Source organism: Danio rerio, chromosome 11 (genome assembly GCF_049306965.1).
Source record: "Danio rerio strain Tuebingen ecotype United States chromosome 11, GRCz12tu, whole genome shotgun sequence".
Classification (NCBI taxonomy): Eukaryota; Metazoa; Chordata; class Actinopteri; order Cypriniformes; family Danionidae; genus Danio; species Danio rerio.
Window position 1 is genome coordinate 15,402,930 of NC_133186.1, and position 17,281 is coordinate 15,420,210.

Genomic DNA, 17,281 nt, shown 5'->3' on the forward strand with positions numbered 1-17,281 from the left:
ACATAAAGATAAAAACTTAGAATATATATGTTATGGCTGGGGGGATAGTGACACTCACAACAGAAGGTAAGATCCAATATGCAGGTTTATTCAATGTCAGGCAAGCAGAGGTCATCAGGTGCAAACGGGTATATTAAGGCAGTCCAGAATCATAAACGTTAAACAGGCAAAAGGTCGAAAGGCAGGCGGCTAAACAGGATAACAAGGATACAAGGCTAGGATCGAGACACGGAGAAACAAGACAGGGAAATGCGTTGTAATGTCACAAAGATGCAAACAAGCCTCGGCCAACTGGAAGCGTGAATGAGTGGCTTATGAATGGAGTGATATCAGTCTGTGACAAGGTTCAGCTGGTGATTGCAATCAGGATAAATGAATGAACAGGTGTGCGTGTTTTAGTCCTGGGAAATGCGGAAATGTAGTCCTGAGTTCGTGTGAGAACCAGCGATCTCTGGAAAGCGATCGCTGGTTGTGTGACATAGCCCCCCCTCTAGAGTGGATTTCAGACACTCCACTACTGTTCAGGCGGGAGGCGGAGCGGAGGCGGAACAGGGGGAGGGATGGAGGGCCAGGACCATGCAGCTGGGGCGTACCTGGGGCATGGAGCTGCGAAGGGCCTGGAGACTGGAGCTGCGGAATACCCGGAGAGTGGAGCTGCAGTGGTCCTGGATCGTGTGGCAGCGAAGGACCTGGAGTACTGCGAGGAGCCGGCAGGGTTGGAGGCTTGTAGGGAGCCGGCAGGGCGAGAAGCCGGGCTGGGATCGGCAAGGCGAGGAGTCTGGATGACGCCGGCTGGGTGAGCTGTCTGGATGGCGCCGACAGGGCGAGGAGCCGGGCTGGGACCAGCAAGACAACAGACCATTCGGGAAGGCTCTGGCTGAGGCGCTGGCTGGGGCGTCGGCTCTGGCTGAGGCGCTGGCTGCGGCATCGGCTCTGGCTGCGGCGTCGGCTCTGGCAGCGGGGGTGGCAGCTCTGGCGGTGGCAGCTCTGTCGGTGGCAGTGACTCTGGCAGCTCTAGAGGATCTTGCAGCTCTGGAGGATCTGGCAGCTCTGGAGGATCTGGCAGCATTGGAGGATCTGGCAGCACTGGAGGATCTGGTAGCACTGGAGGATCTGGCAGCACTGGACGGTCTGTCAGCTCTGGAGGATCTGGCAGCACTGGAGGGTCTGGCAGCACTGGAGGTTCTGGCAGCACTGGAGGATCTGGCAGCACTGGAGGGTCTGGCAGCTCTGAAGGATCTGGCAGCACTGGAGGGAATGGCAGCTCTGGAGATGGCGTTTCAGGAGCAGGAACAGACTTTGAACTGGAAGCCATCTTGTGAGCTGGCTGACTGGGAGCGGCCATCTTGTGAGCTAGCTGTGGAAAGTGGGTCGCAAGCCCCGTTGCCAGCGGGTCTTGCTCTCTATAGCCCCACCCCCCCCCCAAAAAGATATTTTGGAATTTCCTCCACCTCGCCAACAGTGAAGGAAGATCCACTCATTTGCAGTGCTAGATCGATGTAGTTCACCAAAGACCATTGGGGTCCGTACAGGGGTATGTTGGAGTATAGGGGCTCTGAAAGTCCTCCATGAAAAAATATCATGAGGCATACCTCATCCAGGGTGGTACGGTGGGCCAGATTAATAAAGTCCTCCACGTACTCTTCAATTGATCGGGCATCCTGACGGAGGCGCATGATTTGAATACCCGCTGGATCCATCATCTTGGCCGAGTCTTCTGTTACGGCTGGGGGGATAGTAACACTCACAACAGATGGTAAGATCCAATATGCAGGTTTATTCAATGTCAGGCAAGCAGTGGTCATCATGTGCAAACGGGTTAATTAAGGCAGTCCAGAATCATAAACGTTAAACAGGCAAAAGGTCGAAAGGCAGGCGGCTAAACAGGATAACAAGGATACAAGGCTAGGATTGAGACACGGAGAAACAAGACAGGGAAACGCGTTGTAATGTCACAAAGATGCAAACAAAACTCAGCCAACTGGAAGCGTGAATGAGTGGCTTATGAATGGAGTGATATCAGTCTGTGACAAGGTTCAGCTGGTGATTGCAATCAGGATAGATGAATGAACAGGCGTGCGTGTTTGGGAGCAGTGCATGTATGAAAATGTAGTCCTGGGAAATGGGGAAATGTAGTTTTGAGTTTGTGTGAGAACCAGCGATCTCTGGAAAGTGATCGCTGGTTGTGTGACAATATATTAGGGATAATTAACGTTAATAGGGATAGTTTAGGGTATAGGGTGTTAATACAATATCTATATAGCACAGGATTGAGCGAAAGAATATAATAAATAATTTATAAAATGTATTAAGGACCCGGAGGGACTAAGACTGGAAGCAGGAGGAGCTGAACGCGCAGTGCTAGCTGACAGCTGAGTCCCGATGGAGAAATTTAGGTAAGCAAGTTAAGGTAAGTTTTTTTTTTTTTTTTTTTGGTCTTGAAAAACAAAGACAAAGAAAAAAATTGATAAACTAAAGATTAATGTAACTATAACTGAAGATCAAAATATCTTGGACCTTCTATACAAATTTGTATAAATGCAAGTATAAGAAAGATGACTGTGATTCCTTGTTGAGAATATAAGAGAAAAAAATACATAAATTCAATAAGGAGGACAAATTCTTATTTGAGGATGAGTTGACTGTAGAAGGAATAGATATAGCTTTAAAACAAACAAATAATAATAAATCACTGAGTATAGATGAATTAACTACAGAATTTTAAAAACATTTTTAAGATATTAGTGTAATTGTTATATGATGCATTTTTAGAATGCATTCAAAAAGGAAGTTTGTCACCTACTATGAAAACAAGCTTAATAACCTTGTTACCTAAACCCAAAAAACAATTGTTATTATTGGATAACTGGAGGCCAATAATGCTATTACTGATTATAAATTACTAACCCTGGTGTATGTGAATTGTCTTTAACTTGTGATTGAGAAACTGGTAGAGGAATACCAATAGATTAAAGGAAGATTTATTCACAATCATGTCAGATTAATTTATGATATGATTGATTATCAATCACTGATAAAATCAGACAGCCTAATTTTGTTTGTAGATTTTTACAAAGCATTCGATACAGTGGAACATGAATTTATATTTAGGACACTTAAAATGTTTGGGTTGGGAAAGGGTTTTGCAAGGTAATTAAAATGTTTTATAACAACATTTATAGTTATATATAATTTAATCCAGGATTAATTCCAAGACTTGAAATTGTATGTGGAATAAGACAAGGATGTCCGATATCTCCAAAACTGTTTATACATGTATATGTATGCAACTGTTAGCTTATTTAGTGGTCCACCATCCTGAAATTAAAGGAATAACTATTTGTGAACATGAATATAAAATTTGTCAACTTGGGGATGGCAGTAGTATTTTTAGAAAATAAACTGATTGTTAGTAAAGCCCTGAATATCATTAAAATATTCTAGAGCTTCAGGTCTATGCCCAAATTTGAAAAAAATGTGAACTTTTCCCCCTGTTCTCCACCGCTGAGACTGCAGCTCTACACAAGACTTTTGGCCAGCAGAGAAATTAAAATGGTCGAGCCGAACTGAGTCTGGTTTTTCTGAAGGTTTTTTTTCTTCACTCTCCTATTGGTGAAGTTTTTTTCCCTTTTCCACTGTCGCCACTGGCTTGCATGGTTCAGGATCTGTAGAGCTACACTGTAAAAAGTAATTTTGTGGCCTAGATTTCATTAATATTAATATGTACACTTTATTTAATACAATTAATTTCCTGATTTTAGTGCATTTTTTGCTTTGAAATTAATTAAAAATGTCTGCAATAAAATCTAATTAATTTTATTATAATAATTTAGCTGTTATTTCTGAATAATTTCAAAAAGAGAAAATATTAATTAAATCCAACGTGATTTTATTATAAGAATTTAGCTGTTATTTTTGAATAATTTCAGAAAGAGAAAATATTAATTAAATCCAACGTGATTAAAATAAGCATTTTCAAAATAGCCAGGGGCACACAAGTCAGTATGTTTAGCCGAGGACCAGTTGCCCTCACCGGGTACACGGGTAATGAGCGCCCGTCATAACCTGGAGGTGGACAGATTCGGTTCCAAGATGGCGACTGGTTAACAACCATGTGCTGAAGCTCTGCACATGCTAAACCATTTAATAATAGCTAGATAAGTAAAAGGGCCAAAAAGCGTCTTGTTACTGACCGGAGTTTCTTTTATTATTATTATTCATTTTTCACATTTTTCAAACGAGTGCAATGGAAGAACGCAGAGCTGCTCGAAGTGCCACTCATTCTTATGCGAGGAGATCTCTGGATGCCGCGCTCAAGATGGATGATGCATCGATTAAAATTCCCTTACCTGAAACTCCTAATCCACCGACTAAAAAATCAAAAACAACTGACAAAGGGGCGTCGGAGAGTCAAACGGTGTCCAACTCGCACCTGCTGGAAGTTTTGGAACGAGTTGAAAAAATGCAGTTAGAGTCGCTGACTCGTATGCAATCCCTCGAGACAACAGTGAAAGATAACACCAATTCACTAAACAGTGTAACCGAGGCGCTGGAATTTATGAATAACCAAGTAGAAGAAATAACGGGCAATGTGACAACGCTACAGAAGAGAGTGGAATCGCTGGAGAAGGAGAACTGTGTGCTGCGGGATAAATGCGAGGAACTCGATACTTACAAGCGGAGGTGGAATCTACGAGTGTCCGGTATTCAGGAGCAGCGCGGCGAAGATGTCCGCAAAGTTTTGATTGACTTGTTCAGTAAAGTTTCTCCTGTAATAGCAGAACAGCTGATCTACACGCTCGATGTGGCCCACAGACTGGGTCCTCGCGCTGACGGAGCTCGCCCCAGCCGCCGAATCATCGCGCAGTTTCTCTCACGCAACGTCCGAGACCAGATCTGGAGGGATGCCAGAACCGCGGATATCCTCAAAGAGAAGAAAATCCGGATTTTTGAAGACCTAACTCAAAGCACCAAAGACGCCAGAAATAAACTTTGGCCACTTGTCGAACGAGCGAGAAAGGAGGGGAAGAGAGCAGGCTTCAGAGGACCGTTTGCATATGTGGATGGCAAAAAGATTTCAGCAAAAGATCAGCCTGGATAAATGATGCTGTCCTCATCAACATTTCACCACGGCACTTTTTTTTATATATATTTTTTTTCGGGTGAGCGCAATCTTTTTTTTCTTTCTTTTTCCTTAACTCATATATCCCTGTTCAGACGGAAGGATAAACTGTGTTTTTGAACTGAGTTTAGATTTAAAGGACTTGTTGTCGTCACCACTCTCGCAAGTGAGGGATCTTTAACTTTTTTTCCCCCCCTCTCTCCCTTTTTTCATTTATTTTTTAATTATTGAGACTTTCGTTTATGGACATTATTCTTAAATACTTAACTTTTTTTTTGAAGTCTTCATTTACTATAAACGAAACGTAATTATTGTTTTTATTACTATTTTTTTTCCGGTTGTACGGAGGAACATATAAAAGAAAAAGTAAAGCATATGAAAAAGACTTTAATTGAAAAGCCCTTATACTTATATTTCTCATGTTGCAGAGTCAAGCGAACTATCGCTTTTTTTTATTGTTACTCTAAAAAAGTTTCTTCTGTTCTAATTCATATCTTAGCTTATACCTAGTTCTTTAGGTATTGTTTACTTGTTATATTTGTATGTCATTGTCGTTATTTTCTTTAAATGCCAGGGGTTTAAAAAATAATATCAAAAGGAAAGCTTTATTTTTGTTTTCTAAGAGACACAAAGTAGATTTTTGTTTTTTTCAGGAAAGTCACTCTACCTCAAAAGATGCAAAATTTTGGAGGACACAATGGGGCAATGATATATGGCTGTCACACGGGTCAGAACATTCTGCAGGAGTAGCGATTATGAAGTATAATTTCAATGGCAATGTTCTGGAAACTGATATTGATCCCTCAGGCCACTTCTTGCTAATAATAATTGTTGTCAATCAATGTATAGTAATTATTGTGAACATATATGGATACAACTCTGTTGCGGACAACTGCGCTTTTTTTAACATGTTAGATCAAAAACTTTCCGTAGCAATAAAAAAATATCCAACAGCCTTTATAATATTAGGTGGGGATTTTAACATTGTAATGAATAATATGCTAGACAGATACCCTCCAAGGAAAGCAGCTTCTCCAAGCTCCTATCTTCTAGCGCTTATAGATAAATTTTATTTAGTCGACATATGGAGAGAGATGTATCCAGATATAATACAGTACACTTGGAGCAACAAAGATCACTCGAGACAATCCAGAATTGACTATTGGTTGATTTCTAAAACATTAAAAGACAATAATATATCTACTTCTATTAGCAATAGTCCACTGACTGACCATAATGCCATTTACATCTTTATTAATTTGTCACAAAGTACTACAATTAATAATAATAAATCTCTAATTTGGAAATTAAATAATTCTCTTCTTAAGTATGAAAAGGCCAAGCAACAGGTTGAAGAGATTATTCACATCTACTGGGAAAAAGCCAAATCACAAAAAGCTTATGGACGTAATTGGGAACTCCTAAAATATGAACTAGGTAAATTTTTTAGAAAATTTGGTGGTGACATAGCTAAGCAAAATAGATTAAATGAAGACAAAATTCTTTCTCAACTTTCAGATTTTTCTTTTAATAAATCACTGACAGATGCTCAAAATGCAGAATATTTAAAATTGCAGAATAAATTAGATGAGCTATATAAAACTAAAGCTAAGGGAGCCTATGTCAGATCCAGAAAAACATGGCTGGAAAAAGGAGAACAAAACTCAGCTTATTTCTTCAGGATGGAGAGATCCAATGCCTTAAATGCTTCTATTGTTCGACTTAGAGCAAACGATAAGTTACTTGAAAATCCTGGGGAGATAGCTCATTTTTGCTCCCAATTTTATAATAATTTGTATACATCAAAATACTGTGATAATTCAGCCAATTTATTTTTTGAATCTATTAAACAAAACAAAGTAATCTCATTAGAGGATAAAGAAGCATGTGAGGGTGATTTATCTCTATCAGAAATTCTTCAGGCAATCAAAAGTTTAAAAACTAATAAAAGTCCAGGCAGTGATGGTCTCACCGCTGAACTATATAAGATGTTTGATAAGGAACTATCTCCTTTTTTACTAAAAGTGTTTGAGGAAAGTTTTGATTTGGAGGCTCTTCCACCAACTATGACACAAGGGGTCATCACCTTGATCCCCAAACCCAATAAAGATAAAGAATGTCTAGAAAACTGGAGGCCTATCACCCTTTTAAATAATGACTACAAAATCTTAGCCTCTATTTTAGCAAGAAGAATTAAAGATGTGCTTAACTCGATTATTGATGAGTCGCAATCAGGCTTCATGGAGAAACGTCATATTACCAATAACATCAGATTAGTTCTAGACCTTTTAGATTATGAAGATCTTGTACTTAATGACAGTTTCCTACTTTTTCTAGACTTCTACAAAGCCTTTGATTCGCTCGAACACAAATTCATATTTAAAGCTCTTGATAAGTTTGGTTTTGGTGATTATTTTTGTAGAGCCATTCGCACATTATATAAAAACAATAATAGCTGTATTAAATTAAAATTTGGAACATCACCAAGATTCAGCTTGTCACGAGGAGTGAGACAAGGATGTCCTATATCTCCATATTTATTTTTACTAGCCTCACAACTTTTAGCTCTCCACATTTCTAGTAGTAATTTACAAGGTATCACAATTGATGATAGACAAATTATTATTAGCCGCTGGCTGACGACACTACTTTATTCCTGAATGATGCTTCACAAATCCCTTTTGATTTAAAACTGATTGAATCCTTCTCCAAAGCTTCAGGTCTTTATTTAAATATCAAAAAATGTGAATTGATGGCAATTAAAAACTGTAATGTTCCCATTATATGCAACATCCCTGTAAAAGATCACATAACATACTTAGGAATTGTAATAAATAAGGACCAAAAAACAAGATGCAAACTCAATTTTGATCCTTTAATATTGAAAACTCAAAAGAAACTTAATTCGTGGCTGCAGAGAGACTTATCAATAAGAGGACGAATTTTACTCTCTAAAGCTGAAGGGTTGTCTCGACTGACCTATGCAGCGCTTTCCTTGGAGGTAAATAAAGAAACATTAAAAAGGATTGATAGCATGTTAAATAAATTTGTCTGGAAAAACAAAATTCACCTAATTAAGAAATCAGTAATAATGAACCCCATAAAACAAGGAGGACTCAATTATCTAGATTTTACTACGTTAAACAACACCTTTAAAATTAATTGGCTCAAAAACTTTCTTAAAAATCCCCACTCACTCTGGAATATTATCCCTAATTATATTTTCTCCAAAGTTGGTGGTTTAAATTTTCTTTTACTTTGTAATTATAATGTTTTGAAGATACCGATCAAACTCTCCAATTTTCATAAGCAGATGCTCTTGGCCTGGTCTCTAATATACAAGCATAACTTTTCTCCACACAGATATTATTTATGGAATAATAAAGACATTCTTTACAAAAATAAATCACTCTATTTTGAAAATTGGTTTAAAAACAACTTTCTTTTAGTTGGCCAGCTCTTTAACTCAGAAGGCAGACTTTACAACTATCCAGATTTCTTACAGAAGTTTAACATTCCTGCTACTCCTAGTGAATATGCCATTGTTGTAAACTCTATCCCTTCTGGCGTGTTTATTCTAATGCAAGGTGTCACACTACCATGGCCACACACTCGCTCCCTGAATTTAATCGACACAATGGTTGGAAGTGTGTGTTTTTCAGCAGACCAACAAAAAAATAACTGTAAAATTAGAGGCCTCTTTCAGAGAGAGATCATAACAATCCCTTATGTAATACCTTATTGGAACAACACTATTGAAAATATTCCATGGGAGAAAGTATGGACTTTGCCTCACAAGTATCTTATTACAAATAAAGTAAAAGAAGTAACATTTAAATTAATTCACAAATGTTATCCTACTAAGGTCTGTCTTCAGAAATATAAGCCTGACATTGATTTAAACTGCTCATTCTGTCACTCTTCAGAGGAAGACTCTATTCATTTGTTCTGGCAGTGCTCCTTCACAGAGAGATTCTGGTCAGATTTGTTGATCTTTATTCAATCTTATATTATGAGTGACTTTTCCTTTTCTTTTAAAGTTATATTCTTTGGATTATTTGATGACTCAAAAGAAAACATGGAAAAAGTATATGTAGTTAATTTGTGTATTCTATTAGCCAAGTTTCATATTCACAAACAGAAGTTTAGTGGCTCTAAACCTTTTTTTGATCTATTCAAAATCGACCTAGACCAATATTTGGAAACTATCCAGCATTCTCTTCATCCAAAAGCAACAAAAACGGTATACTTATATTCTTCTTTTGTGTCTCTTTAAGATGTAACTTTATTTCATCAGTCCTATTTTTGTTACCCTGGCGTTTATTTGTCTTTGTGTGTATTTCTGTGCATTTTTTTATTTGTATTATTTGTCTATATGTATATAATTGTATTTGATCGACCTCTTTAATAAAAAAAAAAAAAAAAAAAAAAAAAACCTGGAGGTGGACATCATGGCAATTGTCAAAGGACATTTAAAAATATGCACAATCTTTAGAAATAAACCTCGGATTTGAGTTTTAAATAACTCCATTCTCGCATAAACAGCCGTTAAAACTTTATTTCATGGTACATTTAGGGCAGCAATATTTGATTATTGTATTGGTTCTGTTCAGTGTGAGATTGAATCGGATTGAATCGTCTTAGGATTGAACTGTTTGCTGAGAGATCTGGAATCTTTTTATTGCACGTTTTTAAAACATTATATCAACACATAAATGCGTGTGACTGAGTTAAAGTGAAATGCTAATCAATTGTGTTTTGGCAATTATACAAAAAGGCAATCGGTTTCGGGTGGGATCCGACTCTTACAATTCACTTAAGTGAGCCGATTCCTAGAACCGAACCAAGCCACTCGACTTGAAAACAACGCTGACTCGCTTCACCAGACAACGCAGACACCCGCATTGTGAACTTGTTTCTTCCAAATGTATTTATCGGTAAGTGTTGAAATGTCTCACTATGTTAATTAAATGATCGTTATATATTTCTGTATAACATGTAATTCAGCAAGTAACTTTAGTTTCTTTTGCCATGCTGTTTAGCCATTTTAAAAACAAAGTTACCAAATCACTTTATTGTCACATCATCAGCAGCATGTGCGCTATGATGAGTGAAAAGCTTAGATGTTTGTAACATTAATGCTAATTTTGAGGTATTAGAGCGTTTTTAAAAAGGTAATTTTCTGTTAACTTATTGTTAACTGTGTTCTATTTTAGCACAGCATTGAGTTAAAGTGACCACGTACAGAGGTTTAAGGAATAAAGTAAGCAAGGTAAGCACTGGCCTTCACTTCATTATGAACCTTATTATCAAACCAAAACAAAAATTATATTGTCTAACACTATTTACTAATTAGAACTTATTGTATAGTCTCAGAGGTAGACACATCAACCAGTAAGTGTGTATCAGGAAAATGACTGAATGGATGACTGTCTAGGTTGCAAGCAGGACATACATGTTACAGTTAAGTATTTTACCTACAACATACTGTTAAATCACAGTAACCATATTGCCATTAATTGTAACTTCACAGTAAAATATAGTTAATTCTACAAGAGAATACGGTGAAATCACAGAAATGGGCCTTACTATCTACCTTGAAGTCGCATATAGCTGTAATTTCACAATAATTTTGTGTTTCACAGTGGCTTACTGTGAAAGTAATAAAACTATTAATCAGTAATTTACTGTTAATTTAGGGTCAGATATTTTACAGTGTATCAATAAAACTCATGTAAACATTTTTTCTGTCATTCTGTTTTTTAAGGTGAGAGCTAAATTTGAGAGAGAAGCCACTGCGCACCGTGGATCTTTACAGCTGCTGAGGAGCTCTTGGAGTAAGACAGAGATCTGAGACTAAACGTAGAGTTTATGATGTTTACAGTTTCTGACTGTGTCATAACATGATAACAGATTGTTAACATATTTTCTCTTTCATTCATTTTTTTTTCTTACTGTTGCTCAATGGAGTTGAACAATGAAGAACCGATAAGGAACTGAATGGCTTGTGAGGGCAGTAATGTTGACCTGAACAGGGGCCTTCTACAAGTGACTGCCTAAAAATACTGGAATCATCATCATCATTGAAGGTGTCAAAGTTCTTATAGATTTTACCAGACTCAGGCAAACTCTGCTTTAACTCCGCCCAAAGCCCCAGCTGGACTGTTTTGGCCAAAGGTATCCGATCAGGCCCCGGAAGTGACTGTGGAAACTTGACTAGCCTTGGCACGCTAACATAAGTCGCGACAGTAAAAACACAGTTCTTGACTACATTACCAGAGCTTGTGTCCACCTGGGTTTGACCTATGCATTTTAACTTTGACAAAGAACAGTGTTTTTACAAGTGACTGTCTGGTTAATGTCGAGTTCACACTGCATGATTTTCAAAGTAATCGTGTCACAGATGTTTTCACACAGCATGACTATCTGGGCTAGCGTTTCGTCGCTGCTTTGTTTACACTGCGAGATTGATCTGTGACAAGGACTTTCACATTGCATGACTTTACTATAGGAAGAATCGCCGACAAATTCGTCCAAACTACGTCTCACAGCCAAAAACACGTAGTATGTCTTTTGTTATTAACTACATAATGAGAAAGAAGCCTTTAATGGGGTAGAAAATGTCCATATTTGCTCACCTGGGGATAATAAACTAATTTCTTTGTATGAAACGTCAAACAGACACGGTTGCTCCTGAGTCCTGTCAAACCTGCACTAGTTTTTCCTCCATTTCGTGGGTCCAAATAAATCGAAAAAGATCGATTTTAACTTCTCCCCCATCCTCCCACTGGCCTGCAGCAGGTATACACACACGCACACACACAAGTGAAAGCTGCTCTCTCATTTGCTGTAGGCGATCGCTGATGTTATTTTCAGTCAAAACTCAATTCACACGGTATGATTTGAATCGCCGACAGCTCCAGATATTTAGCATGCCTAATATCTCGAGGGCATCGGCGACTCATCGGCGATTCTCTCAGATAGCGTCTTTGATAGTTCATACTGTGTGATTGTCACTCACATGCACGAGCAGCAATTTGCCTGTGATTTCAGGCATTTGTCGGCGATTTCTCAAAACCTGTCGGCGAGCCAAAATCAGGGCTAAAATCACGCAGTCTGAACTAGGCATAACACTGGAAGATATTAGAGGGTAGTATTCCCATGAACTGCAATGTCCTCTTTGCTTCAATGAATCTGCATTATTCTGGCAAATAAGACCTTTCATGCATTAAATCACATACATTTCACTTTAAGTGTATTAAACAATATTGTTTAATGTCCAGTTGTTTGAAACTGCTGTTTAAAAAAAGATGATCAAAGTCCTTGTTAAGATGATCAGCTTGTTTAAATGTACATGTTTCGTTGTGTATTATATGATGTATTGTCTATTGTGAGATTGTTGTTAATCTGTGGCTCCACACTGCTGAACAGGCTCCACTAATTTAAACTAAATTTAATTAAATTTTACTCAATCCATACTTGTTGAATTTAATTAATATTATTGCTTGTAATCTGTTGCCTCAATTTTATTGTGTAGATATAAAGCATTATTTTCTAGAGCTGATGACCAGGCTCCACACATTTCATGTTAAATCTAAATAAAAACATTTAAAAGTATAGGTCACCATATGTTAGTAAAAAACCTACAACACATCGGTGGTCTTTTACATCAACCATTAGGGGGTCTGAATCCGCACCCTCTGTGCAGGTGGAGCAGATCCTTCTGTTGGCTCAGGTGAAGCTGCGCTCGGCACTCGACTGACAACGGCTTAAATCTCAGGTACAGGAATGTTCGAGCAGACCTCCTGTTGAGGCAGGGGTTGGCGCCTGGGGGATGGCCACTGCACCCCGAAGTGGTGGCGGCCATTTGACAAAGATTCATGAGGAGACTGTATGCCACCAAGTAAATTTTTTTCCCTTTGTGGTGTACCAGCCACCACCTGGGTCCAGTTTCACAGCCTGTGGGGTTGGTGCTGGAATTTTATCCAGGAGTGTTTTAAATATGACGCCTTATGTGTATGTAGCAGCAATGTCCCCCATGGTACTGATGGTCTCGGCAGAGACCTTCTGGTGGTCAGATTCCTCCATGGATTCAGGAGGTTGAGGCCCAATTACACCAGTAGGGTTCCTACTTAGGATTTGTTGATAGTGCTCGAGGGCCTGTCAGCAGTCCTTTTTTTGTACCCATTGAGGAGATGTCAGAAAAGTCTCTAATGCTTAAATGGCTTTTTTCTCTTAAAAGAGGAGATTTACAAGTACTGTCTGTAGCTCCCTCTTTCTTGAAAATTTAACCTGGTGTAGGGGAGCGGTAAATTGGGAGAAAAATACTCAATTAAATTAAAGCTGACTACGCCACCCTGATCACAGGGAATTTAACACAGGTTCTTTGTGTGAAGAAAAAGGCATGAGACGTGAATACCAAAAATACAAAACTTTATTTTCCTTAATTATCCAATATAAAAATCTCTTTTAAAAAAGCTTGGTAGCTAATAGTAGCTGCACAATCACATAAATAACACACAATAACAACAACGACAATGGGAGGAGTAGAGGCTTACCAGTGGCAGGTAAACTAGTTACGCAGCACCAAACTCTACAAAATTACAAATGGTCTTACCGCAAGTGCACCACACACACGCACACAAGCATACGTGAGCACACAACACACACACTGCACTCAGTGTCGTATCCCACCACCGCACAATGGACAACTAATGGCCTGCCTGGAAGCCTCAGCTCCTACAAAACAAAAATGACAGTTAACAATCGTACAGTCACAATCTCATACAAATGAACACAAAAATCCCCCAAAAAGAGAGATTCATAAAATTCCCCTTGCAAGCAAAACTCAAACAACAGTAATGATGAAAACAACAACAATAATAATAATAATTACCAATTAACTCAAAAAAAAAAAAAACTTCCCACAGGAAGCACAAATCAAACAATGAATTAGGCACAAAAAGAAAAAATAATGAAGCCCAGAAAACACAAATGAATCAGCTACTACTAGTGTGCAAGTACTCAAGGTGAAGGCAATTTGAGTCTGTGATTCACAGCACAATAGTCGGAATCTTCATGTTAAGGTTTGCACATTAATCCGGTATCAGATAAATGAAGCACGCATCAAACGGACTCCAAAGCAGCAATACAAAGCAGCAGTAATGAAGCAGCAGTCTATAAAAGCAGTGGTATGAAGCAGTGGTCTATAAAAGCAGCAGTCTATAAAGCAGTGGTTTGTAAAAGCAGCGGTATATAAAAGCAGCAGTATCACTAATGTTGCTCCCTCGGTGTGCCCACACGCAGTTATCTAACCTGTAGTTTGTGAGCCACTTTAGCAACACACACTCACGGACGCATTTGTAGATTAAAACAAAGCCCAGGAATAAAAAGCGATCCAGCTGGGGTGACAGCAACAAAGGCTACAGCCAATCTTATCCGCAGACGCCAAGAAATTAAATACAGCCAGTTAAAAACCACTACATAACCCGACGCTAAAGGGAAAGCAAAACAATGTCTACCTGCAGGAACAGAAGGGGCAGAGGCGGAACCACCGGGACTCCGGTAGTGACGCACAAGCGGTGCTTCAGTACGCAAACACACACCCAAATCCTCCCTTATATACACACCCAAGAGTTATACAATTGGATAATAGAAAAATCACTTGTGATGACACCAGGTGATCCCACTACAATCCACCCCCCACTTTTGGATCGTCGCCCCGACGAGCTCACCGCCCAGGCAAATTTGCTAATCCCAAGGTCTAAAGAGGTCCAGCCTACTGACATGCATTTGCTGAAGAGAGGCTCCACGAGTCTGCCCCACTGAACGTGGAAGAGGATGGGGATTCGGGTGGCGGCCTGCAGTAACACGCCCTGTTCGAAGCAAAACCTCTCCACTAGCCTGATCTGACTTACCTAAAGAAACCTCTGGTTCAGGCCCCACAATAGATCCCTGTTCCCCAGGGCTTACCTCTTCCTGCTGTGCGCGAGGTGGAGGATAGGAAAGTTCTGCGGGCTCTGGCCTAGAACCAACTGAGCCTCGACCAGGTACTACCACCACCAAATCTACTTCCTCCTCAACCAATGAAGGGACATCTCTAACTGGATCTAGCAGAGGATTAGGGTGGTCAAGCTCACCAGTACAGCGAACTATTCTGCATTTTAAGAGGGAGCGATGGACGTTCTTAGTCCTAGACAGGTCATCTACTGGTGCAATGGTGTACACCACACCACCCTCTGGTGGCGCCCTGGTGATCTGGTAAACCACTGGGCTCCACAGGTCCTGAATCTTGTGACAACCTCTTACCCCTAAATCACGAAGGTACACCAGTTGACCCTCCCCCAGTGGCTCATCACGAACAGTGTGATCGTGTTGGGCCTTCCGCTTATCAGCCATGTCTCGTAACCATTCTCGTGCTCCCGCAAAGGCTACCTGTAGTCGGGTCTGGTGTTCTATAACCCATTCATGCACACTGCCCTCCTGTGGCTCTGGTATCCTGCCTAACAGAAAGTCGACTGGCAACCTCGGCTCCTGGCCAAACATTAAGAAGTGAGGCGATTCCCCAGTAGCCTGATGAGGGGCGCTGTTATAGCTAAACACTACCTCGGGGAGGCAAGCCACCCAGTCTCGCTTCCTAGAAAAAGGCAGAGTGCGCAACAGGTTATGTAAAGTGCGGTTAAAACGTTCACATTGGCCATTGCCAGCTGGATGGCCCGGTGTAGTCCGAGACTTCTCTACACCATACAAATCACACAGCTGATGTATTAGGCGTGACTCAAAGTTTCGCCCCTGGTCAGAGTGGATGGGCAAGGGGACCCCAAACCGATAAAACCACTCATTAGCCAGTACACGAGCCACAGTCTCTGCGCACTGATCTCTTGTGGGGATAGCAAGGGTGTACTTACTAAAAACATCCGTCATTACTAGGACGTTTTCAATACCTGTACTAGTTGGTTCTAATACAGTAAAATCTACCGGAAGGATTTCATTTGGCCTGGAGGACAACAACCGTCCCATGAAACCCTTAGCTAGAGGCCGTGTATCTTTGGCGGCCTGGCAACGCTCGCACTCCTGACACCAACGGGCCACATCAGACATTAGTCCTGGCCAGTAGCACCTCTGTCGTACCAGTTCTGTGGTGCGCTCTATGCCCTGGTGGCCATGTTGCTGATGTAGCTGTTCTAAGACCTCGGATCTTAGGGTGTCGGGCAAAACTAGTTGAAAAGCTTCCTCCTTAACATTAGGTTAATAAACCCACTGATAAAGCACTCCCTCTTTATCGCTCAACCGATCCCACTGTCGGAGTAGAATCAGGGCTGACTTAGTTAGATGCTGACGTTCCTCGTAGCTTGGACGAGTACATCGTTTCAAAAACGGCAAGACTTCCTGGATCACGGGGTCAGCTGCCTGCAACAAGCTCAAATCAACAGCAGAATAACCAGGTAGTGTCGAAATCACACACTGAGTGGCTACCCAGCAAGCCCCTGTCAGCGCGTCCAGTGACTCCTCAATTTTCGGAAAGGGGAATGAATCCCGCCTAGTCTTGGCATTTAGCTGACGGTAGTCTACGCACATACGCAGACTACCGTCCTTCTTTTTAACCAAGACTATTGGGGATGCATAGGGACTAGAACTTTCGCGGATTACCTGAGACTCTAACAGCTGGTTGATGCGAGCTCTAACCACCTCATACTCCGAAGGGGGTACCCGGCAATGTCGCTGCCTCACTGGAACGTCGTCTAACAAGGGGATATCATGAGAAATTAGGTTAGTACATCCCAAGTCACCCTCGTGTTCAGAAAATACTCCCTGGTACTTTGTTAACATAGCCCTAACCTTAGCTTGCTCTGATACTGGCAAAGCAGTCAAATCCAAGGCCTGAATTTGCGCAGAGACAGTGGCACTCGCCACTTCGATAGCCTGGGAATAAGCACCTACCACCGGAGGTCTAACTTCGGTCACACCTGCTGGCAGGCTTACTACATGCACTCCACTCAGTGTCCCTAGCACTCTACGTGGGAAAAGTAACACATCAGATGAGCCTATATTTACCACCGGCACATACACTGAACTGCCAATGACTTGTACAAGGGAAGGGGAGATCAATAACCCTTCTGGCAGCCCTGACTGTTCGTTCAAATAGCACCGTTGTTCCAG

General features: G+C 40.5%; 1 long non-coding RNA gene across 1 annotated transcript; it reads left to right on the forward strand.

Annotated features, from left to right (window-relative positions):
* Nucleotides 1–9,993: 9,993 nt before the first annotated feature.
* LOC141376575 (uncharacterized) lies at nucleotides 9,994–12,599 on the forward strand. The gene is made up of 5 exons (XR_012387099.1): nucleotides 9,994–10,059; nucleotides 10,339–10,394; nucleotides 10,493–10,585; nucleotides 10,890–10,959; nucleotides 11,093–12,599. It is a non-coding gene; the product is annotated as an uncharacterized lncRNA (long non-coding RNA).
* The last annotated feature ends 4,682 nt before the right edge of the window (nucleotides 12,600–17,281 follow it).